Raw genomic sequence first — 25,271 nt, 5'->3', positions numbered from 1 at the left:
GCTGAGGAGCCGAACAGTGTCCAGTCCTCTGCGAAGGTACAGTAACATGGCGACGGGACGACACGTCTCCGTTCCCTGTACTCAGGGAACGAGGGTTACATACGTAACTGAGATGTTCCCTTTCGTCCTGGGAACTCCAGAACTCCAACGTGTCGTCGGCTGGGGGGGGGGACGCTGCGGAAGCCCAGCCTGCCTAGAGAAGGCCAGGAATACACATGTGTACTAACCCATTTGGGGTAGTGAAACACATGGCAGTCCCTGAGGTAGTCCCAATCCGAGGGAAGTGGGAGCGTACTCAACAGGGACGACAGAATGAGTCTGTCAAGGGGGAGACACGGCTGAACTGCACGTGGCAGTATGGGTCACCGTAGAGACCACTGGAAAAAACACCCAGTCTACTAGCAACTCCTACTAGAGGTAGCAGACCTGGCGCCAGGCGGTCCGCCACGCCTGGCACCGGAGGGGTGATGGAGGAACTCACGAGGCTCACCGACGTAGGGCGCCAACGGAGCAAAAGTCGCACGTATCCGGCCGAGGCACGGAATGGCGTAGCAAGCCGACACAACCTATTCCCTCGCACCACTGGCCGTAGCGAGTACTCGGGAGGAAACAGGTTCCACACGTAGGCTATAGAACCTAGCGAACGTGTTCGGTGTCGCCCAGCCCGCAGCTCTACAGATGTCTGTCAGCGAGGCGCCTTGAGCCAAAGCCCAGGAAGCGGCAAAACCTCTAGTAGAGTGAGCCCGCAACCTGAGAGGACAAGGCTCACCCAGAGACTCATATGCTCGGGTGATAGCATCCACTAATCAGTGAGCTAACCTCTGCTTGGAGACAGCCTTCCCCTTCTGCTGGCCTCCGTAACAGACAAAGATCTGATCTGAGGTTCTGAAGCTTTGCGTTCTGTCAATATAAACCCGCAGTGCGCGGACGGGACAGAGAAAAGCTAGGGCTGGGTCTGCCTCCTCCTGGGGCAGCGCTTGCAGCTTCACTACCTGGTCCACGAAGGGAGTGGTTGGAACCTTGGGCACATATCCGAGCCGGGGTCTCAATACAACATGAGAAGGCTCCAACCCATCTTGCAGGAAGATAAGCACGACTCTTATCGGGCAAGTTCGGGGGTCCTCCTGACGGAAGGAACACCAATCGACGAACAGGTTCCACTTCAACGCATAGAGGCGCCTCGTAGAGCCAGGGCGTCCGTGCCGAGGGTCCCCTCGGTCAGGGAGTAAAACCACTGGCAATGGGTCGTGTCTGGAATCGTCTGGGGATGGAGTCGCCACTCTCTTGGCAGGGGAGGCAACCGTGAAAGCTCGTCTGCCACACGGTTGAGCTCCCCTGGAACATGAACGGCACGAAGCGACCTCAGATGCTTCTGACTCCATAGGAGGAGGTGGGAGGCGAGTCGCGACATACGATGGGAGCGTAGACCACCTTTATGGTTGGTGTACGCAACGGTCGCAGTGCTGTCCGTACGGACCAGTACATGCTTGTGTCTGAGAAACCCCTTGAGGCGACACAAAGCTAAACGTACTGCTTGCAACTCTAGGCAGTTGATGTGCCAATGCAGCTGGGGCCCCGTCCACAGACCCGAGACTGCATGCCCTTTGTACGTGGCCCCCCAACCCATGGCAGAGGCATCCGTGAACACCACAGCATGCCTGGAAACCTGGACTAGGGGCACTCCGGCCCGTAGAAACCCAGGGTCCGACCATGGGAAGAAGGTTTGGCGGCAGCGCGGGGTAACTTTGACCCGGAGCGTACCGCTCTGCCACGCCCACCTCGGGACTCGATCGTGAAGCCAGCGCTGAAGCGGTCTCATATGTAACAGGCCGAGCGGCGTTACTGCGGCTGCGGCTGCCATATGCCCCAGGAGCCTCTGAAACTGTTTTAGTGGAACCGCTGTCCTGCCTCAAAAGGACTTGAGGCAGGTGAGCACTGACTGGACGCGCTCCTCTGTAAGGTACGCAGTCTGGGCGACCGAGTCCAGTTCCATACTGAGATAAGAGATCCTCTGCACGGGGCAGAGTTTGCTCTTGTCCCAGTTGACCTGAAGCCCCAACCGACTGAGGTGCCGGAGCACCATGTCCCTGTGATCGCACAACATATCACGCGAGTGAGCTAGAATGAGCCAGTCATCGAGATAGTTGAGAATGCGAACGCCTTGTTCTCTCATGGGAACAATGGCCGCCTCCGCGACTTACGTAAAGACACGAGGCGACAGGGCCAGCCCAAAGGGTTGGACTTTGTACTGATACGCACGACCCTCGAAGGCAAACCATAGAAACGGTCTGTGTCGAGGAAGAATCGAGACGTGAAAGTACGCGTCCTTCAGGTCGATCGCTGCAAACCAATCCTGGGGACGGATGCATTCGAAAATGCGCTTCTGCATGAGCATTTTGAACGGGAGTTTGTGCAGGGCCCGATTCAAAACTAGCAGGTCCAGGATTGGCCATAACCCACCGCCTTTATTGGGTACAATGAAGTATGGGCTGTTAAACCCGGACCTCCTTTCGGCAGGAGGGACCGGCTCGATCGCGTCCTTCGCCAGCAGGACATCGATCTCGTTCCGCAAGACAGGGGCACCCACTGACTGCACACGGGTGCAGTGGACGCCCCTGAACTTGGGAGGCCGGCGTGCAAACTGAATTGCATAGCCGAACCGGATGATGCGGATGAGCCATCGGGACGGACCCGGAAGCGCTAGCCAGTCTTCCAGATACCGTCCCAACAAACCCACCCAAACCACCGGCGTACCCGCGGAGGGGCAGCGAGGTGGAAGACAGGGACCCGGCTCTGGTGGCATTGTAGCGACCGAGAGTGAGGTCTGGGCGTTTTAACTTGACACCAACCTGCTTCCACCTGTGGGCAGACAGCAGAGAAGGCCCGTGGGCATTCTGCTGCGGGCTGCCCGGTGGCGAGGGGAGGGGGAGAGACGAGGAACGAGGCCCTAACTCCTCGTGACCTGGTCTCTGCGCCTCCGGGCCCAGCTGCAGACAGGAGCGACGCAGCCGAGGCTGTCACTGCTATCAGCGAGCTGGAGAGAGGGGAACGAGAGTGGCGCCAATCATGGGCTGCGCGCACTGCCATTCTGACCCTCTTGGACGGAGGAGACTGGTCTTACTGGTCTGCCAGACTCGACCGTGAGGGGAAACGAGGAGCGAGGCCCGGGGGCATCGAGTCCTGGTTCCCACCTCCTCACCCAGCGAGAGACGAGAGTGACAAGGCCGAAGCCCTCACTGTCATCTGAGCACTGGGGGCCCGTGAGTGACTCAGAGGAAGTGGACTGCTCAAATTGGGGTACCGCTGACTGGATGACCAGCGGCGGAACAGAAATGAAATTCTCCACCCGGCCCTCGCCCGGGGGAAGGAGTGGTGATGACACACACTCCCGAAGAGTAGACATCACATACTCCGGGTCGCTCCTCTCAGGGTCGTTTCCCTTACCCTTTGCGGGGGGAACGAACTCCGAGCGGGCGGGCTCAAGCCTTTACGAGAAAGGGGAGACGAACAACGTGCCGACGTGGTCATGCACTCATGAGAGAACATGAACCACCCATGAACGCAGCCTCAACACACTGATTAGGCATGTGAAACAGCGATCATGGCCGTCAACCAGGCATGCAAGACAGTGAACGTGGCCATCGCTGGCACACGGCACGCTGAGCGTTCAAGCCCTCAGGCAAGACGAACAACGTGCCGACGTGGTTATGCTCTCATAAGAAAGCATAAACCACCCACGAACACAGTCTCAGCATGTTTGCGATGCGCTAGAGGAGTGAGTGGTTCATGCTCACTGTAACCCTCAGATCACCAATGTTATTTGCCAAAGTAGCCCTCCTCTGGTGCACCAGAAGAGAAACTAGAACAGGAAATAAACAAAGGGACTCACCTCATAGAGGCACGCGAGTCTTGATCATGACCGCGCATCTTGAGCGCAGAATGACGCGCGCTGGGTTGCCGTGACAACCCCCGCTGTCAACCGGCACTCGACGGCACACGGCACGCTGAGCGGCTCGAGCCTTTAAAAAGGGGAGACGAACAACGTGCCGACGTGGTCATGCACTCCTGAGAGAACATAACCACCCACGAACGTAGTCTCACACACTGATTAGGCATGTGAAACAATGAACGTGGCCGTCATATGAGGACAGGAAACGATCGCATCCAGAAACACACGAGTGAAACGTCATCCTGAAAAGGACGCGATCTTCACTCGTGTTGCTCTTTCAGGAAGAAAGTACTCTTCTTATTGTGCTGAAGCACACAGGGACCCAACGCGGCAACACAGCGGGGAAACTGCAAGCCCGCTGTGCGCACTCAACCGTTTACCAGCTGTGAAAACAGCTTTTGAATTAACAGTGTAGACGCAGCCGGCAGACAGGAAATCGCCCGGTCGTTGAAGCGCCGTCACGCCAACACAGAGAGTGATCCCTTCCCGAAACAGCAGACTCGTAGAGCGTAAGATAGATACAATCTTAACGCTCATTCACTCAGAAGGACACAATCGGTCGACTCCGAAGCAAAAAGCGATGATGCAATGTTTGCATCCGGGCTTTATACCCGCGCTGGTAGGCGGGCTGCGGAATGCAAATGTTGTTCATGTTCATTGGCTCGTTTTAATTCACTCGTAGGCAATTGGTCTCCCTAGCGTGATCCCAATTCGTCCGGGAACTCTCCCGACGACACGTTGGAGTTCCCAGGACGAAAGGGAACCAGAGTTGCAGGATTTTCCTGAATTGTGATCAGGGGCAGTTTAACTGTTCAGGACAAACAGGGACATTTCTGTAAATGCAGTTGTTTTTTCTTGTGGACTACATCTAAACATCTGTAAAGTGAAGTAGCTTAGTTGAGGCAGCATTAAATAAAAAAAAACATGACATTTTCATGATCCCACTTATTTAGTTTGAAATATTTACATAAAGATTCTGTAAGGTGTATGTACAGTAACCTTATGTTTACAAACAAACATTTATGTGTGTTCTTCTGTAGTGTTTATACTAATGATTTAAATTTGAGCTGTCAGATTTCATGGATTTCACAGGAAATGTCAGTTTCATGTCTTTCTCTTTTAGGAGAGATTCTGGTCTTCCCAGCCTCTCCGACTTTAGACACACGTCTGCCGTTCTCATACAAGTCTCTAAATCATAGCTGATGTAATAGTCACTAGGATCTTTCAGCTTAATATGAATCAGCCCTGGTGACCTTCATCCACCAACACTTCACTACAACGTACACTGCACTTGTTGTGGTTTGGTGTGTGTTCCTTTTTCTAACCGTAACCAAACTTACTTAAAGCTGCAGTCCGTAACTTTTTTGTGTTAAAGTTGATCCAAAATAATAATAAAAAAAACTAGAATGCATTTCCGGAGGAACTGCGAAGTGTGCTTGCTCGGGTGTGGTTCACTAACGTTAGAAGGTAGTGGATAAGGGTGATTGAAGTTGGCTTGATCTGAGCATTTCAACAATAGTACTTTTTTCAAGATTGTGCAAAAAGGTGAAAAGTTATGTGCATTAAGAGCAAGGCCGTAACCAGGGTTTGAAAATTTGTGAGGTCCAAAGTAAGGTGTTAAGAATTGTGCTATAATAACACCCACAAATGCACTACATATAGCCTAAACTTCAAAATAGACAGACATGTAGATGATTGTGAAAGATTTTTTATTCAATGTAATGTTTTACATGTTACAGACATATTTGCTATTTATTGCACATTTTGCAGACATATATTGCATATTTGACTATTTGCTGTAGTGTTTCTGTGTGTGTGTGTGTGTGTGTGTGTGTGTGTGTGTGTGTGTGTGTGTGTGTGTGTGTGTGTCCGTGTGTGTGTGTGTGTGTGTGTGTGTGTGTGTGTGTGTTTGTACGTGTGTACTACTCTTCAGTCCTTGGCTCACTGAAATGACAAAATAATAAAAGACTGATTATAAACTATCTGTCTGAAGTCTGAATCTGTGCAAAAGCAAATGCAAATGAATGTTGGATGACTATAGTCTTTACAACATGCATTACCTTTCCATTGAAGGCTAGCTGTATCCTCCTGTGGCCAGAGGCATCCCACCGTCTAAGGACTCTCTCCTTGTCCAGCTTAACTTTTTGATGAACATGCATCAACGCCAGTCCTGTGAGCCTTTCACTAGACATAGAAGATCTGAGCCATGTTTTGAGCCTTCGCATTACAGAGAATGACCTTTCACATTCACATGTTGTCACAGGAAGTGCAAGAAAATTTTGTGTGAAAATGTTGGGGAAGAAGGCCATCTGTGTTGTTTTCAGGGTTTCCAATGCTGATGCAGGCAGCACCCCATCTTCAGAGTGAAACTTGTGCCTCCAGCATTCTACTTCCTGCTCTACCGTGTTTGGATAAGGTAGGTCCTCATGGTACCACTTTACCATTCTTTTCTCTCTTTCTTCTGTCAGTTTCTTCAAACGATTTTGGTACCAGGTGAGCTGCTAGTGATGCAGGCTCATTACTTTCAGAGAATCTCTCATCCAGCTCACTAGTTATGTGATCGATGAAGGTGTGGCGCACAGTAGGTTTATTACGGAAAGAGGTTTAAGGAAGAGTTGACTACGCCACCCTGGTCACTAAACCAGAGAAGTATCCTAATGAGGACACACAGGTTCGGTGTTTCCCTTACACAAGGAATTGGAGACGTGGGTATAAGAAAATACAAAAATATTCTTTATTGGACAAATGTAAAATATTAAAATATGCGGCAATTGGGATCAATCATCACTCCACACACACATACACACACACACACACACACACTATAACAATACAGACTTATCAGGACTTGTGATTACCGGAAGTAGGATGAGCTAGCAACAAACTTCTCCACATCAGCAATGGTCGAGAAGCACAAACACGTGCACTACACTGCACCCTCACATCAACCAAGATCAATCACTATAGGCTATAGACCACACACACACGGTGCATCAGGCCCCACCACCCAAATAGAGCAACTAGCTCTCCTGCTCCGGACTCACAGTGCCTGAAAGACAAGAAAAACGAATTACAACAAAAGAAATAGTTTACATAAATTCTAATTTACAAGGCACAACCACGATACCCAATATCACAAAACAAAATATATGATGCACTCAAACCTGCAGTTATGGGCTTCAGTAAGGTTTTCAGTGCATTGGTTTACAGTCACCAGCCTGTCCCAGCTTCACAGGCCGGCTCACACCCACAACCCTCTTTCCTCTGACAGGCTGAGGATCACTCACAAAATTATTAAGTAATGCAATTATTATTCACAAAAGAAATACAGGGCGAACCCATAAGAAATCAAAAACAACAAAATAATGCAGTTGAGTTATCCCAATAATAAAGCAAACTAACTCAAAAATATATTAAATGCTGAGCGTGCTCACATGAGAGCCACTACTGGCCAGCAGATTATTGAAATAAAACAATAAACAAAAGTAAAAGATATTGGGAACAAAACAGCAGCAATGAAAGTCCCAATCCGAGCAGCAGTCTTCACGTACTTTTATAACAGCAGATTCATTCACCTGCAAAAGCCCGGAGGTGAACTAAAATATACACCGTACTGGATCATCATTATAATACAGTGATCACACATACCAACATGCGGCGATCGCGTCATTCGTCCGGCAGCAACAGAGTGAGAACCAAATAATACCAAGGCGAGCTGAAATGCACAGATAACCCCATGACTAAAGATTAGGCTACACAAAATAAATCTGACCACCAGAGCCAAAAAGACACTTACCAGAAAGCCAAACAGCAATACACCAGCGATGATTATTGTAGTAGTATGACGTGCGTTTGTATACGGCAAACAGCGCGCGTTCACCAACCACTGTAAACACTCAGCTTGAACACGCGCTTCTCCACAAGCCGCACAGCACCTGACAAGAGTTACGTGGTTAACCGTTTAGTGTCCGGTAGATTCGAGCAATAATAACCAGCTGCCGTCACACTCACCTCCAGCCAGAATGAAAACACAACGACTGCAAACACTCAGCACCACATGTGCTTATCCACAAACCGCACGGCAACTCCAGCCAGGATGAACGCAGAGAAATGACGCGCCAGCGAAACAGTCACACATCAATGCAATGTCCGGTGGCCAAACAGCCACCTTGATATACCCGTATGAATCAGACGCTGATTACCTGCGGGCCTCTAGGGCGGAGTCAACACATGCAAACGAGGTGCTACCCAACAGCAGCACTTCACTACAATCTACCCCTCCCCTTTGCATCGTCGCCCCGACGATGGACTAACAACCAGTAACCATAGTGTTCAGGTCCAAGGTCTGAACACCACGGTTACAGAATGGGACACTGAAGGCACTATATTCGACAGGGGCCTAGGAAGATGATGGAGATTTGAGTGTCGACCAGCAGTCGCTCTTCCAGTCCTTCGCAAACCAACCTCGCTCTCCCCAGGCCCATCTTCCGACCCAGCGGGTTCAGCCACCAAACTAATTTCAACCCCACTGTTCTCCTCAGGGATATTCACCCGTCCTATGGGGACCGGGTCCGAAGACCCTGCTGCCATTGGGGGAGCAATGTGCTCGGGTGGAACTAGACCTACACACTCGGGACCCCCTGCGAAGCTCTCAGGACACACCCTCACCAGATCCACTTCCTCTTCCTCCTCTTCCTGCAATACCACAGGAACGAAAGGATTACTCGAGTCACTGGGGAGCACAGGGCCCGAGGGACCCCTCTGGATCAGACTCTTCAGCTGGGAGCGGTGCACAGTTTTTACTGTATTCAGATTTCCCACTGGCGCTATGGTGTAAACGGCACCTCCCTCTCGAGGGGTTCTCACTACCTGGTAGGTGACTGAACTCCATAAATCATGAATCTTATGACGACCCCTTACCCCATAGTCACGGAGGTACACCAACTGGCCCTCAACAAGAGGTGCATCCTTTACCTGCTGATCGTGCTTTTCCTTACGCTTTGCGGCTACCATCTGTAAACGTTCCCGCGCTCCCTCAAACGCCACTTGCAGCCTGGTCTGATGTTCGATGACCCATTCATGCACCGTCCCTGCCACTGGCTCCTGAACCCTACCCAACAGGAAGTCAACGGGCAATCGGGGTTCTTGACCAAACATTAAAAAATGTGGAGATTCCCCAGTGGCGTGATGTGGGGTGGTATTATAGGAAAAGAGGAGCTGAGGAAGACAAGACACCCAGTCCCTCTTTCTGGAAACAGGCAGTGTGCGCAACAGGTTGTGCAAGGTTCGATTAAAGCGCTCGCACTGGCCGTTACCGGCTGGGTGATAGGGTGTCGTGCGAGACTTACCCACTTCATACAGGCTGCAAAGCTGGCGGAGCAAAAGAGACTCAAAGTTTTGCCCCTGGTCAGAGTGGAGACGACTGGGAACCCCAAACTTATAGAACCACTCAGTTACTAAGGTCTGGGCTACCGTTTCTGCTCTCTGGTCCCTAGTCGGCACAGCAAGAGTGTATTTGCTAAACACATCGGTCATCACTAACACATTTTCCATTCCTGACCTAGACGGTTCCAGCACCGTAAAATCTATGGCCAAGATTTCATTAGGCCTAGAGGCCAGCAAATGACCCATAAAGCTTTGAGCCAAGGGATGTGAATCTTTAGCTACCTGACATCGCTCACACTCCTGACACCACCGCTCTACGTCTGACGACAAGCCAGGCCAGTAACATCGTTGTCTGACTAATTCAGTGGTGCGCTTGATGCCCTGATGCCCGTGTTGTTGATGTAATTGCATGAGGACATCAGACCGCAACACAGCAGGCAGCAGTAACTGGCAGAGCTCCTCTCCACCGCTTGGACTTCTAACCCTACGATAGAGTACCCCCTCCTTCTCTACCAGGCGATCCCACTGATGGAGTAATGCCACGGCTGAAGCGGACATGCGTCGCCGCTCCTTAGGCCCAGGGCGGGCTTTACGCCTCCAAAAAGTCCAAACCTCAGAAATCACAGAGTCTTCCTCCTGCAACTGACGCAGATCCACCGATGAGTAACCAGGCATTGTGGTAACCACACACTGTACTGCCTCAACAACTGGCTCTACCTCTACAGCTTGCCGTAATGACACTGGGACCATAGTCCCCGGGAAGAATTCCCCTACTGACCCCGGCTCCGGTGGATTCTGCCGGGAAAGGGCGTCAGCGTTCTTATTTTTCCTTCCGGATCTATACCGAATCTCAAAGTCGAAAGCCCCCAACTGGGAAGCCCAGCGCTGCTCCGCCGCCCCGAGCTTCGCAGAGGTCAGATGACTGAGAGGATTATTATCCGTAAAGACCACGCACTTGTTACCTAATAGATATTCTCTGAATTTCTCGGTCATGGCCCACTTGAGCGCAAGAAACTCCAACTTCATGGAGCTATAGTTATCCATGTTGTGCTCAGTGGGGCTAAGACTGCGACTTGCATATGCAATAGGACGTGCCCTACCCTCATACTCCTGTGAGAGGACTGCTCCCAACCCTCCATGACTAGCGTCCACCTCCAGGATGAACGGCAAGGAGAAGTCTGCATATGCGAGTGTTATCCCAATAATAAAGCAAACTAACTCAAAAATATATTAAATGCTGAGCGTGCTCACATGAGAGCCACTACTGGCCAGCAGATTATTGAAATAAAACAATAAACAAAAGTAAAAGATATTGGGAACAAAACAGCAGCAATGAAAGTCCCAATCCGAGCAGCAGTCTTCACGTACTTTTATAACAGCAGATTCATTCACCTGCAAAAGCCCGGAGGTGAACTAAAATATACACCGTACTGGATCATCATTATAATACAGTGATCACACATACCAACATGCGGCGATCGCGTCATTCGTCCTGCAGCAACAGAGTGAGAACCAAATAATACCAAGGCGAGCTGAAATGCACAGATAACCCCATGACTAAAGATTAGGCTACACAAAATAAATCTGACCACCAGAGCCAAAAAGACACTTACCAGAAAGCCAAACAGCAATACACCAGCGATGATTATTGTAGTAGTATGACGTGCGTTTGTATACGGCAAACAGCGCGCGTTCACCAACCACTGTAAACACTCAGCTTGAACACGCGCTTCTCCACAAGCCGCACTTGTGAGAGTTACGTGGTTAACCGTTTAGTGTCCGGTAGATTCGAGCAATAATAACCAGCTGCCGTCACACTCACCTCCAGCCAGAATGAAAACACAACGACTGCAAACACTCAGCACCACATGTGCTTATCCACAAACCACACGGCAACTCCAGCCAGGATGAACGCAGAGAAATGACGCGCCAGCGAAACAGTCACACATCAATGCAATGTCCGGTGGCCAAACAGCCACCTTGATATACCCGTATGAATCAGACGCTGATTACCTGCGGGCCTCTAAGGCGGAGTCAACACATGCAAACGAGGTGCTACCCAACAGCAGCACTTCACTACAAAGGGATAGAAGAGATTCACCTGGTAGTGGTCTTCCGCTGACTCTGTAGATATGTTTGGTCTGTTTTACTGATATTCTACGCTTTGTTGGGACCACATCAACTGAGTTGGCCAATGCTGTGGCTTTTTGAAAACGTGGACTGAATCCTTGCTCATTTCTTTGGTTGACTATGACTTGCCGTACATTTCTTGCCTCTTCATATGCTGTGATGATGTCCAAGTTGGTAGACTGCAGCTGTTTGGTTAGAGGTAGCATATAACCCAGCACTTTGTTGGCTATTACAGCAGTAATGATGCTCTCAAATGTTCCAATACTATGCCAGAGAGTACTGGCCTTTCCAGAGGTGGTAGTTACTTCTGCCTCCATGGTCTCCCTTCTCTTCTACTCTCTGCCCGCAGGGCATCTTTTCTGGCCCCTGTGGCTGAGAAGAACACTGCAATCTTTTCTACGATGGACATTGTGTTCCTCACTAAAGGAAGATCAGAACAACCAAATTAAGGGCATGGCTCCTACAATGGGTGTACATTGCCCTGGGGTACAGTTCCTTGACTCTCTTTGTACCCCACTCACTTTGCCACTCATTGTAGAGGCCCCATCATAACCCTGACCCCTTAGGAAAGTTGTTTGAAGACCCCACTTTGTCAGCTGATTGAGAATGGCTGAGGTTATTGTTGCCGCATCTTGTTTGGGCAAGGGACAGAAACCGAGAAAATCTTCAGATGGCACTTAGAGGCTTTTGCATATACACTGTATATAAGAAAATGCACATACTGATGAGTATGAGGTATAAGGTAGGTAAGGTAGCAGTTCCAAAATAGTTTTTGTTAATAAGTTGGTATGTGACGAGACCACAGTCATTTAGAAATACATTACAAAAACACAGTGAAAATAAAGTGGCATTTTGAGGGTTAAGGTCTGTTACCATGGTAAATTTGTGCGTGTAATTGAAGAGTGCGTGCAATGAGCACAGTATGACTGACAGGACTGGAAAGTTCTTTTTTTTTTTTTATAACAAGTTATAAAAATAACGTTAGAATAATGACACTGACATAAACTTACTTGACAACATCTCATTTGACCGTAGAAACTGAATGAGGAAAAAGCATTTTTCTCAGGTAAGTTACTGATAGAAGAGTCAACCGCTTTCACGCACGTCTTTCAAAATAAAAGTCTAGCGTCAGAAAAAACAGAATTACGTTTGTTTCTTTGACTGCACACTCCACGACCCACTCAAAATGTTTTTGCGACCCACCAGTTGAGAAACACTGCTTTAATTAATGTTTTTTGATTACTTAAGGTTAACTAAAGAGCATGAGACGTCTTCCTGCTGGCCAGTAATGTTAACGTTATTTGGCATAGCCTATTTCATTCTGTAACAAACATATTTGTATTATGCTATTGTTTTTGATAGTGCTATACATTTCTTTCAGATATTAACGATGATCACTGCGTTTGTCTTACCGATTGTGGTATCTTCCTGTCAGCAATTAAGTTACAGTTTGTCTAAGCTTTTTTTATGAATGTACAATGTTGCCAGATATTGCTACGAAAAACAAGCAATTACAAAAAGAAAGAAAAAGATATCTGAAATAAGTTCAAAGCTTGTGTTTTGTAAATAAGATTAATATATCACTAACACTAACGTTCAACTTTCCACTTCATAAACGTCCCAAAGTGTCACAATAAATTGGAAAAACGAGTCAAAAAACACGTGTAATAGGTGGATCTGGCAACAAACGGAGGATGCACCAGCGCTCGTTCACTGCGCTAGCTTCTCGCAGCAACATGAATTGCAAACACTATGATATGAGGTGGTTTAAACGGCTAAATAATTATTCAGAGAGCTTGACATTTTTTTTTTTTGAATATAAAAAATGACCGAGGTCCGGACCTCGGTGACCTCATAGCTGGCTATGGCCGTGATTAAGAGACATGTCTGCAATGTAGACTAGTTCCAATGGCATTGTTTATGTGGCTTGGTTGTTGGTTTTGAAATAATTGGTTATGAATATACAGCAGAGAGTGGGAGTGTTTTGGGTGATGAAATAGTAGCCTATTGAAAAGAAGTTGACAGTCTTAATTTACTGTATCCAATAGGCTAATACAAAACTCACCCAGCTGTTCTGTGGTTGAGTGTTCCCTTTGATTAGGAACAAATTTACTATTTCAAATTAAGGTCTACCGTAATTAGCGATGCTTTGATTTCTGCTGTCAAGATGGTTGTCATCACCTACACAGACACACTGATTTTTATAGCCTACCGTCAGTCCTCATATTGTAATTAAATTAAGAACGCTATCAGTTTCACTATTAGCTTACTCTAGCGATGCAATCGCAACAACATGGATAACGCTGTTTGGCCTTGCCTAACTTTATATGACATATGCGCCGACAGATTTTCCTTTTCTTAATGGCATAAACAAGCTTTACTCCCTTGAAACTTAAACTGAAATGTCACTGTTTCTGTCACTGCGACTTCCCGAACAGGCGAGCACACGCACTCACTTTTGAAGTAAAATTTAAAATTGAGGATGCGGTGCATTGTGATGCATCGTGATATAGAATTGAACTGAATCGATGACATGATAATTGTAATCGAACCGAACCGTGAGACCAGTGTCGGTTCACACCCCTAGTTTCAACTGATGCAGATGTACCATTTGTATACCACTAATGTATACACAGAGGAATAGTGGATTGTACCATGTACAAGCAAGGTATACATTCCATTTTTAAACATAAGCAACATATTTTGCTACCTTACAAGGAAGTTGCAAAGTCTCTCTGTGATGTATATAAGCTCAATCCTGTACCATCTCAGAGAAACATAAAGGCATGATGGGGTGAGAGGAAGGAGAAACATAGAGATGATGGGGTGAGGGAGGAGAAACCCAGAGAAACCATTTACAGCTAGCATGATGGGGTGAGAGGATAGAGGAATGGGGAACAGAGAAATCTGGAATGAAGACCACCTCTCATGTAGCCTTATTCTTATATGCCTGTTTCTCTTGTATGACTGACACATGTCTAAATAATACATTTCTTGGCAAAAGTAACTGGTGTAGCTTCTGTGATTGAACAATAATGGGGAAAGCATGGTTTTTAAATCTACAATTTACCGCTGCTCCGTCAAGGGTTCTGGCAGAGAAAGGTGCTGTCCATGACCTAGTAAGCTCCTCATGCACTTCAGGGAAAAAAGGTACTGAGGCGGCAGGCTGAAGACCAGCCCAGTCTGTCCCGAGAAACCAATAATCCAACCGAGACGGTTCGGGACACGGTGGAGGATTCCACACGAGCGGCCCTTTTTAGCATAGCTGCCATCTCTGGATCTGGCTCGGGCAACGCTGGTCTCCCAGAGGGTCTACCCGAGTCGTCATCTCCAGAGCCCAGCTCACCCTCCGATGCTGCGATGGACATCCTGTCCTCTGGAGAGGCCCCGAACAAAACGGCTGGTCAGTCCACTACAGAGGGACCAGCGCGCTCATCGGGGAGCTCCACCTGCTGCGGTGCGAAGAAGGAGTGAGGGAACCACGGGGCTTTGCCGGGCGGGGAATCTCAACTCACGCAGCACTACAGCCTAGAAACACTAGAGCGGGGCATGGGAATGGGGACTCCACCTTCATGGACGAAGGCGAGTGCTCATGTTCCCGCAGTGAGAATATGACTCATCCACAAAAGCTGCCTCACCGTGCTTTAAGCCCAAACATGTAATACAGCTATTGTGACCGTCAGAGGGGGACAGAGACGCCCTTCCGCACCCAGAAACGCACGGATGGATGGAATGGCATCTTGAAAAAGACGTAAAACTCACCCGTGTTGCTCTTTCAGGAAATGGGAATCAGAAACAGTGAAGCACTCACTTCTTTCTCCCTCAACCAAACGTCAACAAACACTTTAGAAATTTGATGCTGTTAAAACAGCAGTTGAAAGCTTCAGAAGCTCGTGACCACCGCTGTAACCTTGCTGTAAAAACAGCAGCACTGGGAGAGTCTTCCAGAAGAACACAGACACACTCACTCATTGTAACACAACAACACTCTTCAGAGACATTCGACATCGATCGGCTCCGAAGCAAAAAGTCAACTGGTGCGTGCATCCACTTCTGTATTTATTCCCGCACTTCAGGGCGGAGCGTGTGATGCAATTCTTGCACGCCAATGTGCATTGTAATTTCTTACTTTTCTTTGGTTTTATATATAAATAGGTGTATACAGAAGAAAAACCTTTTATATCAGCTCCAAAATCTGAAATAAAGCAGTGCAGGAGCTTCTAAGAGTAGCTCCAGTGACGCAATGACTTCACTGATCACTGATTGGATCGTTTATTTAGAATTGGATCATTTATTTTTGACTTATTCAGCCATATTGTGTGTTGCACTTTCTCCCATTCATAAGTAATATATTCATATTTACACTCAGTGACCTCAGATGAAGCCAAATCAGGAAAACAGGCTCTGTTATTTTTTTTTTTTTAAAAAGACATTTAATTGAGCTCTTTGTTGAATAAAGATTTGGAGATTTTAACCTGGAACCCAGACACAAATTTTACCCAGAACCACAAATGGATTTAACCCCTACACATGCAAAGATGGCTGACGGCCCCATATTATTGTTGTTCAACATTCACTGAATTGTCCAACAAATTGTCCAGTGTGAAGCTATGACAGTGGACGAGTCGAGCGATTGAAATACTTTTTCTGATGCTGCTGCTGCTTTACTCTTTTGGAGCGTGCCTCTGTGAAACTGACAATTTCAGGTAGGAGCTGCTTGATGGTGGTTGGCAGTATGGATCGCAGTCTGCGACTCATGAGAAACTGGGCAGTGACTTGAAGTTGTCAACAGGTGTATTCCTATGCTCTAACAAACTGAGATAGGGATCTTTCCTGTCCATCTTGACTTGACTTGTCCTTGGTGTTTGAACAGCGTCGCTGCAGGCACGTATCACATCTTTCGACCATGTGTTCTATCTGTTTACACATTCCTGGCCAGAATAACACATCTCGTGCTCTTTGCTTCGACTTCTCTATGCCCATGTGACCGACGTGAATGCGTGTGAGTATGTCTTCTCTGAGTGAGGAGGGTATGACCATCTTCTCACCTTTGAGAATGATTCCGTTGGTCAATGACAGTTTGTCTCAGAAATTCCTGAAGTCGCTGATGTCTGCAGGACATTTTCTCCTCTCTCCAGGCCATCCATCCAGAATCACCTGTCTGAGCTGGACAAGCTGGCTGTCTAACTCAGTCTCAGCACGGATCTATTGCAGCTTTGTGTCACTGACAGGTAAGCTTTTGTATACCATGTCAAGTCAAGTCCATTCCTTCACTGAATCTCCTTTACTGGCCAGTGTGTGATAGTGATATCATATTTCTGGAGTTGCAGGATCATTCTTTGAAGTCACGGTGGAGCTGCGGCTAGTGTTTAGTTGTGAGATATTTCATTTTTGGAATGCAGTGTCATACTGGGAATCCCATATGAACTCGCTGGACTATTTGAGCAGCTGACGAAGTGGTGCATTAATGTCCGATAAGCAGGGTGGAAACTTGGACGGGTAGTTTACCATTCCCAGAACTGTTTCGAGCCCCACTTTGCTCTTTGGTGGCCTCATGTGCTTGATCGCTGAGACCTTTTCAGGGTCTGGCTTGACTCCTTCAGCGGATAAGCAGTGACCGAAGTAGCAAACTTCAGAGGCACTAACAATGCTTTTCTCACGGTTGAGCTTCACACCTTTCTCACAAGACCCTTGCAACATTGCGTGCAAGTTGTCGTCATGTTCCTTTGTGGTTCTTCGATAAACCAGAATATCATCGACAATTGCAACGACACCATTTAAACCTTCATATGTCTCGGCGATTTTGCATTGAAATTCATCCTGAGCTGAAATGATGCCAAATGGAAGACGACAAAATGTGTATCATCCTAGTACAGTGTTGAATGCCGTCAGCTTGGACGATTCCTCTGTTAGTTTTATTGCCCAATATCCTGAACGGGCATCTAAAACAATGACTACGTTTACATGCAGCCAATAACCCGTTCAAAACCGGGATATTAGCAATTACCCGGTCGCGCACGGCCATGTAAACACCGGCAATAACCCGGATATGCTCATATCCCGGTTTTTAAAAAACCCAGATATGATACCTGGGGTACCCCTTTTCTAACCCGAATATTTGGTCATGTAAACGCGTATCGGCATATCCCCATCAAAAGGAACATTGATTTGTGTTCTGCGCATGTTCTATTCGCAAGGAATCTTGGTCTTTTGAGTAGGGACAGCGCATACAGAAACCCGCGTGCAGTATACCGGAAGTAAACTAGAAGTAGAGGTAAACATGGCGAGACGCAGCACAGCACCACACTTTTGGAGCGAGGAGGAAAGCGCAAACAAAGGCGATCGCTATCTGCCCCGAACTATTCATTATCCGCGTGCTGCTGCTGTTGTTGTTGTCTTTGGATACAGGAAGAAGAATCGGAAATGACGCATATTGCGTCTTAAGGTTGTCCGTATGTCCAGATGCTAACCGTGCGTCGCCGTTTACATCGGGATATTGCCAATTGATTACAAATTCCATGTATACAGGAGTAACTCTCTCTGCTCACGCATGTAAACGGGTTATTCAGAATGTTTTAGAAACCCAAATAGTGACCCTAACCCGACCATAACCCAGATATTGGCTGCATGTAAACGTAGTCACTGAAGTGTTTTGCACCCATTAGCTTCTTCTATCGTTGGCAAGGGGTAGTGTGGACGCTTGATATCTTTATTGAAGTCGCGGGGGTCCAAGCATATTCTGAGTTTACCAGTTCTCGGTTTTTCCACGACCACAAGTGCATTCGCCCAGTCGGTGGACGCTGTTACCTTGACTATGACCAGTTGCATTGCGTTTTAGATGGATTGTGCACTCCTCTGGAAATAATCCAATGCCATCGAATACATCAGCATATTCCTCCATGATGGACTTGTCCTCTTTAAGTGCGTTCACTAAGAGCACTAGCTTGATTAAGTCCAGGTCCAGGCATGCTTTTAGACCTAACACAGGCAGTGCTTGCGTGTTGACTATGTAAAAGTTCATCAGTGTTTCTCTTTCTTTGTATCTGCACGGCAACACACATGTCCCTTTTACTGTGAGCATTTGACTACCATATCCAGTGAGGCTGTGCTTAGTCGGTGTGAGCTTGCTCTGATCTTTTAGCATATTAAATGTGTGCAGTGGAATGACATTCACCTATGCTCCGGTGTCCAACTTGAAACTAACTTCAGTATTTTCTTCTCCCAGCAGTATGTCTGCAAATGCTTGTTCCGTGTCATTGTCACATGACTTTTGCAAGACTGCATCCACGAAAAACTCTGCATGTGGGTCTTCTTCATCATGAGAAGCCTCTTTGCTCACTGCATGAACATTACTTTTGTAAACAGATAGACACACTTTGGCAAAGTGGTTGAGTTTCCCACATTGTTTACCTTTTACAGGGCATTTTCCGGAAGGACCGTGAGCCTGGTTACCACAGTAACCGCATCGCTGCTCCGATGAAAGGCTTTCATTCCAGCTTTTGTGACTCTTTCTGCGAGATGACTGCGTGCACTGCTTGATCGCGGGGGTTGTATACGCTGTTTGCAAACGTTCTGAGCTGAGCTTGTGCAGCTTTGTGTGATCTGGCTATATCCATGGCCTTGTCTGACGTTAACTCCGACGTTTCTCCCTCACTCGCGGAGAGTGAATGTAACGGGAGGATAACACTGACTGTCTGACAACTTGTGAGGGTGGGTTAATGTCTACCAGGTGTACATGTGTATCTGCAAGTCTTTGGTTGCAGGTGTGTCCAATGTTACTGATGAGCCAGTGGTACAACGCGATTGGTAGATCCACTGAATATAAGAACCAGCATGCAGTCCTTTTAGAGGGTCCTTGACCGTGAGAGAGGACGTAACGAGACAAGCTCGACCGCCTTGGTGCCGATTTGTTGGGTATTCGACTCTGCGCAGTGACAACGATCGCGATCGACTCCTGGCAGCGAGAGGTCCACGAGAATAATCAACACGCGCTATTCATTCATATTGAGGGAAGTGGGAATTCTTATCGTTTATGAAAGAGTGGGCACTGACGTGTATTTATTTGGGACTGATTGCCCTTCCTGTGTCTCCCAGCTTGGCTCTGCAGTTCCGGTTTTCCCCGCTGGCCACCGTGTCCTGGAACTCGCCGGAGCTGGGATTTGCGTGTGTGTGTCGCTGTCATCGCCTCACCTAAAGCGTCTCCTTCCCTTAGCACTACGAGCGCCAAGTGGGCGGGGTCGTGAGTGACGAGACTGTTGACTGTGTTCAATGAAACTCTGCTTTATGTGTAATATAGTTGTGATGTTTTGTTTATGTAAACTTCTCTCGGTCTAATGGGATATCGGCTGCTCGCCTAGGTTTTATTTATCAATTGTTTGTATGTGAATTGGTTTTAGGGCTTTTATACTGATCAAACCAATTTAGTTATATCATTATTCCTTAATGTGTGGGGTTTATTTTGAAGTGTTTACACCGGTTTCAAACTTGCTATTTGTCCTTGCTGTGTAAATCTCACGTGTGACTGTGTGCTGTTATATGACTTTATTGGCGTGATTTGCGTGTTAGCCCTTCTCATTCGCTGTCTAACCAGGGCGCCAGATTGTGATAATATCCCTAGTCTTTGAATTGAAGAAGTCATATCTAATGTTTTCACTCTCTTGATTATGCATACGGTTGTTTAGTTTTTAAATTGCTGTATAAATAAATTTTGTATTTTTATAAGACTTTTGGTGTAAGTCTGTTACTTGTGTATAGCAAGGGTAAAATTCCTGCGTGTGTCTGAACAATAACTTTACATGAATGCCAAACACGACGTGAGCTCTAACCATTTCCTCGCTGTCTGCATAAGCCCAGTCTTTCTCTGATAGCCTTAGTTCAGTCATAAATTGCTAAAAACGTTCGGTGGGTCCTTGAATTCGCTCATGAAATTTATATCTGGCGAAAATTGTGTTCGTTTTGGGCATCACATATGCTTCGTACTTGTCGTAGTATGTTTTCAGTACCTTTGCTTCATGTGTCGTCAGTGCCCAGGTGTTATCTCTTCCTTTCTCTCCTATCCACAGGAGCAAATAACTGCACTTTTTGTCTTCACCTCGTGTCTTCAACGGACCCGCAAACATGAGCTCTGCATGCTGTCTGAACTTGTGCCATGCATCTGGTGAGTTAGACGATTCCCAATTCATGTGCGGCGATGGTACTGCTGCAGAATCCATTTTAGTTACTTTTCTTCTGACACCAAGTCTTGTTCTTGTTTTACTAATTATATTGCACAGGGCGTGCAGTCATAAATAAGGAGACGTACAGCGAGTACCGAACAAACTTGGAACTTTTACTAGCCAACGTGCTGAAGTATTAACATGTCATATAGTACAAGTACAACCGGCGCCAAGCCAATCTCCCACAGCAACCTTGCTAAAATTATTTAGTTTTACATTTACTGTACATGATAAACATAGCCAATCAAACACGTCTACATGTTTTAAAAGAAGAGAATAAACACACAATTACGATGTTATATGGTTTGTGTGTGATCTTCAAGCAAATTGGGCTATTTTCATATCAATAATGGGTGTTTACATTATAAATGCTAAGCAATTAGCTCCATATAAAATGCTAAATATAACATATTTTACCATCATTTTGAGACTAATTCCACATTAGATCACGACCGGAAGGTAATACAAACACTCAATGGCGGTTTAAAGTGAGTTTTGATCGAAAGTGTAATATTAATCTTTTTTAAATAGTGTTATGTAGCTTGATGCTAATTGTAGCTCTAATGCACCTGTTGCACCAGGAGCTATATTCTATTTCACAAACTATTTTATTAATAGAATTCATTTCGCCCCAAGAATACTTTTGTTTGTTTTCTAGAAAGACTTCAGATAGTAGTTTGGATTAATGTATAGTGTGATTAATGTGGTGTTGATGGCCGAGCCAATAATGCCAGAATAAGGCTAATAATGTCTGAATACAAACAAAACAATAATGGCAAAATAATAATATAGATTAATTATCACAGCAGCAGAGGTGTGAAAAGCTCGTAGATTGTGAACAATAGAGCATTAATTAAGCAGTTCTCCTCTCAAGACATTAGAAAATACACTCAAATGTTTAAAAGTTGTTATGGGGTTAAACATTTTTATTTCTCTGATATGTGCATTTGAAGGCCAAAAAGACGTTTGAAGGCCAAAAAAGGATAAGAAATAGATTTAAAACCTGCTCTCTCCTCATCTCCATCTTTTTCTCTCAGTCTCCTGATCTTGCCCTGTCTCTTCCCCTCCTAAAACTCCTAAAATTGGCGTTATAAAAATAGGCCTATGTTGATTATGTGTTTATCCAGAATGACTTATGAGCAGCAACCAGGGGCGTCACTAGGCCCTTTTTAGGGGGGCTTCAGCCCCCTAAACTTCTGCCCAGCACCCCTAAAAAATATTTGATTAATACATTTTTGATCGCTTCAGTCCCCTTTTAAAAAACTCATTTGAAACTGCGGAAAGCTGCGTCAAGTTTTGGCTCCTCCCCTGATCTGAGTCTGCTTGGATTTAGCGCAATTTTCAATCTGCAGGGGCGCCGAGCAGAGCGAACATCAGAGAGTACAAGGTGTGTCGTGAGTGCATTTATTGATAGATTGCTATGATATTACATCTGCATCAGTGCAGTTCTTTGTCATAAATGCATTGCAGTTTACATAATGTAATGTTACTAGAGCATTGGGAGCAACACAGGACGGTTCGGTTTCTCATCCGAGCGCGAATTTTAGCAGCACGACTGACGCTTCAGTTTACGGTCAAGTGCGAGTTAAGAATAAGTAGCTAAACTAAACATTTTATATTTGACAGTTTTTAGGTCATAAATGTTAAACGAATGACAAAAATAATTAGAAAACTAATAAAATTTTGTCTAATTTCGCCATTTTGAGCTGAAAATAGGCCTATATAACGTGCAATTATGTCATTGTGAGGGGACAAGAAACATTAACGAAGCCGTTTTCATAGGCACAAGATTAATAATGCATGTGTACATGTTGAGAATTAATATAATACAATTTATAGCCTTCAGTAAATAAAAAAAAGTTCAGTTTTAGGAGGGGAAGAGACAGGGCAAGATCAGGAGACTGAGAGAAAAAGATGGAGATGAGGAGAGAGCAGGTTTTAAATCTATTTCTTATCCTTTTTTGGCCTTCAAACGTCTTTTTGGCCTTCAAATGCACATATCAGAGAAATAAAAATGTTTAACCCCATAACAACTTCAAATTTATGACCTCTTTGATTATAAAGCCCTGTCTACGGCCATATATTAGGCCTTGATCAATAATGAATGTGTACATATTGTGAATGAATTTAATAAACTTAGTTACCTAGCTTTCCTGGTAGCTTTGTCTGAGAAAATGATTAATAAGTCAACCCTTAATGATTAATCAGTTGACCCTATGTTTACTTTATTCACTGACAGACAAAAATGAAAAGCCTATATCAGTCAAAGCTCAGCTTTAGGAGGGGAAAAGACAGAGCAAGATAAAAACAAAGAGAATAGGAGTGTGATGGTTTTAAAGCTATTGTTATCCAATTTTTTTGGCCTTCAACACATCTTAAAATGCACATATGTAAATCAGAGAAATCTAAATTTTCTCGGGGGAATATGCCCCCGGACAGTTTTTGGGTCCCAATGACTTCCATAGTATATTTTTTTCCTACTATGGAAGTCAATGGGACCCAAAAACTGTCTGGTTACTGATAATCTTCTAAATATCTTCCTTTCTGTTCAGCATAAGAAAGAAATTCATACAGCTTTGAAACAACATGAGGGTGAGTATATGATGACAGAATTTTCATTTTAAAAGTGAACTTCTCCTTTAAGTTATCTCAGGACTGGTTCTTCTTCAAAAAAACTAACATATCAACATGTTCTGGTGTAATCAGTGATCTTTGAGCAGACACAATGGCCCTCATTTATCAAAAGTGCGTACACCAAATTTCCAGCGTACACCTGGCGTACACCCAAAACCACGGTGACTTTGAGATTTATCAATATGGACGTTGGCGTACGGCACGCTCAAATCCTACGCCAGCTCAGGAGGTGGTGTACGCACGTTTTGAGTGCGGGAATGCGCAAAAAAACAATTCCTAACACCACAAAACGCACTGACAAACTAAAAGATATGATATATTATGACCCACTGTAAAAAAAAACAACAACATAGTAATTATAAACTTCAGTGTTTATTTTTGTGCAACATGGACTTCAATGTTTAATTTGTGTGAATTTACCAAAGCATTTGAACTGTAGGCATATGTATTCCTTAAGTTGCGAGCCTGTGCGCTTTACCTGACGTTTCAAGCCTTGTTTATACTTTCGCCTGGCTCCGCAGCGCGAGTCTCCGCAGACTGCGCGCGCACCTCCCCAAACGGACGAGGCGTTTATACTCGACGCGCTCGCCGTTGCACTATTCTTTGAAACGATGGTTAGGCCAGGGTTAGGCCCGGCAGGTGTGCACGGACTGGGTTTAGTAATGAAAGGCTTTCAATGACCAAAAAAATAATTCAGACTGACAAAATAATAAAAATTACATTCTTCTTCTTTTAAATAATAATAATAATAATAATAATACAAATAATAATAATAACGACATTCTTCTTCTAAATAGGCTAACAATAAGCCTCATTAATAATAAAAATCTAGAAATCAATTTTGTTTCTTTCCACTTCCCTGGTTTCGCTTTCTCTTTCTCAAAGAAGTTTCTCTTTAATTTGCCGTCTTCCGTGTGTCCATGGCGTAAAATGAGGGCGTGGGGGGAGCGGAGACTTGAATATATAGGGGCGTGTTATTCTAATGACGATCGTTTTCAGCCGCGGCATTTATCAAGGGCAGGTATTGCGTACACCTGGATTTCAAAGGTACGCACAGCTTCATAAATCAGGCGATGAGAGGAGTGCAAGCATAAACTTACGCCAATATATACGCCCGTTTCTACGCAAGATTGATAAATGAGGGCCAATGTCTCCTGCTGTGGAAAAGACACGCTCACTGGGCACTGACGTAGCAGGAATGCAAAGGTAGGCTTTGGCAAGGGGGGCAAGTATGGGGTAAGCATATGCATTAACTTTCCACCACTCAAGTGGACTACTGTTGAGTGGGATAGGAATCCCATTTCTGTAAGAGAGTATCTCCATTTCAATCCCTCTGCTGGACTGCACTGTCTCAACAACAGTAGTGTAGGAGCTCCAAGGAGATCTTCTTCACGTCCTGCATCTGCCTTTCTCCTTCCACGGGCTCTTCCTGGCTCGGCTCTGCTCCCTGTGCTGCCCCGTGACCCTGGCCTGCTCTGCTGCTGCCCCTGATGTTGAAGCACTGGCCCTAGTGGTTCTTTCATCTATGTCACTGGTCTGAAAAAAATAAAATAAAACTAGCTCAAACATTTCTGTCTTTCAATCCTTCACTCCCTCCCTCTCTACCTCCCTCTCTCTCTCTCTCTCTCTCTCTCTCTCTCTCTCTCTCTCTCTCATCGACTAATAAAAAAACAAAAAAACAATATGAGAAATAAGTTTTCGGGCTCTGGCCTACACACACGCGCAGGGCACCTCATTTTTTTTTTCAATAAGTTAGCCTACCTGGTTGCGCTGCTCATGAAGTGCTGAAGCTTCTTCTCGTGTTCGGGCATAGACGGACTCGCGTTGTTCATCATTCAGATGGGACAGGCTTCGGGATCGTGGGTCAAGCGCAGTGCGCTCCTGCAGCATGCCATTACAGTCCCCAGAGTACCGGTCCGAGATGTCGAGTAGAATAGCGCTTTTCATGTTGACGATGC

Source organism: Scardinius erythrophthalmus (genome assembly GCF_964197995.2).
Source record: "Scardinius erythrophthalmus genome assembly, chromosome: 6".
NCBI lineage: Eukaryota > Metazoa > Chordata > Actinopteri > Cypriniformes > Leuciscidae > Scardinius > Scardinius erythrophthalmus.
The sequence above is the reverse complement of the archived record's forward strand: the minus strand, read 5'-3'. Positions refer to the sequence as shown.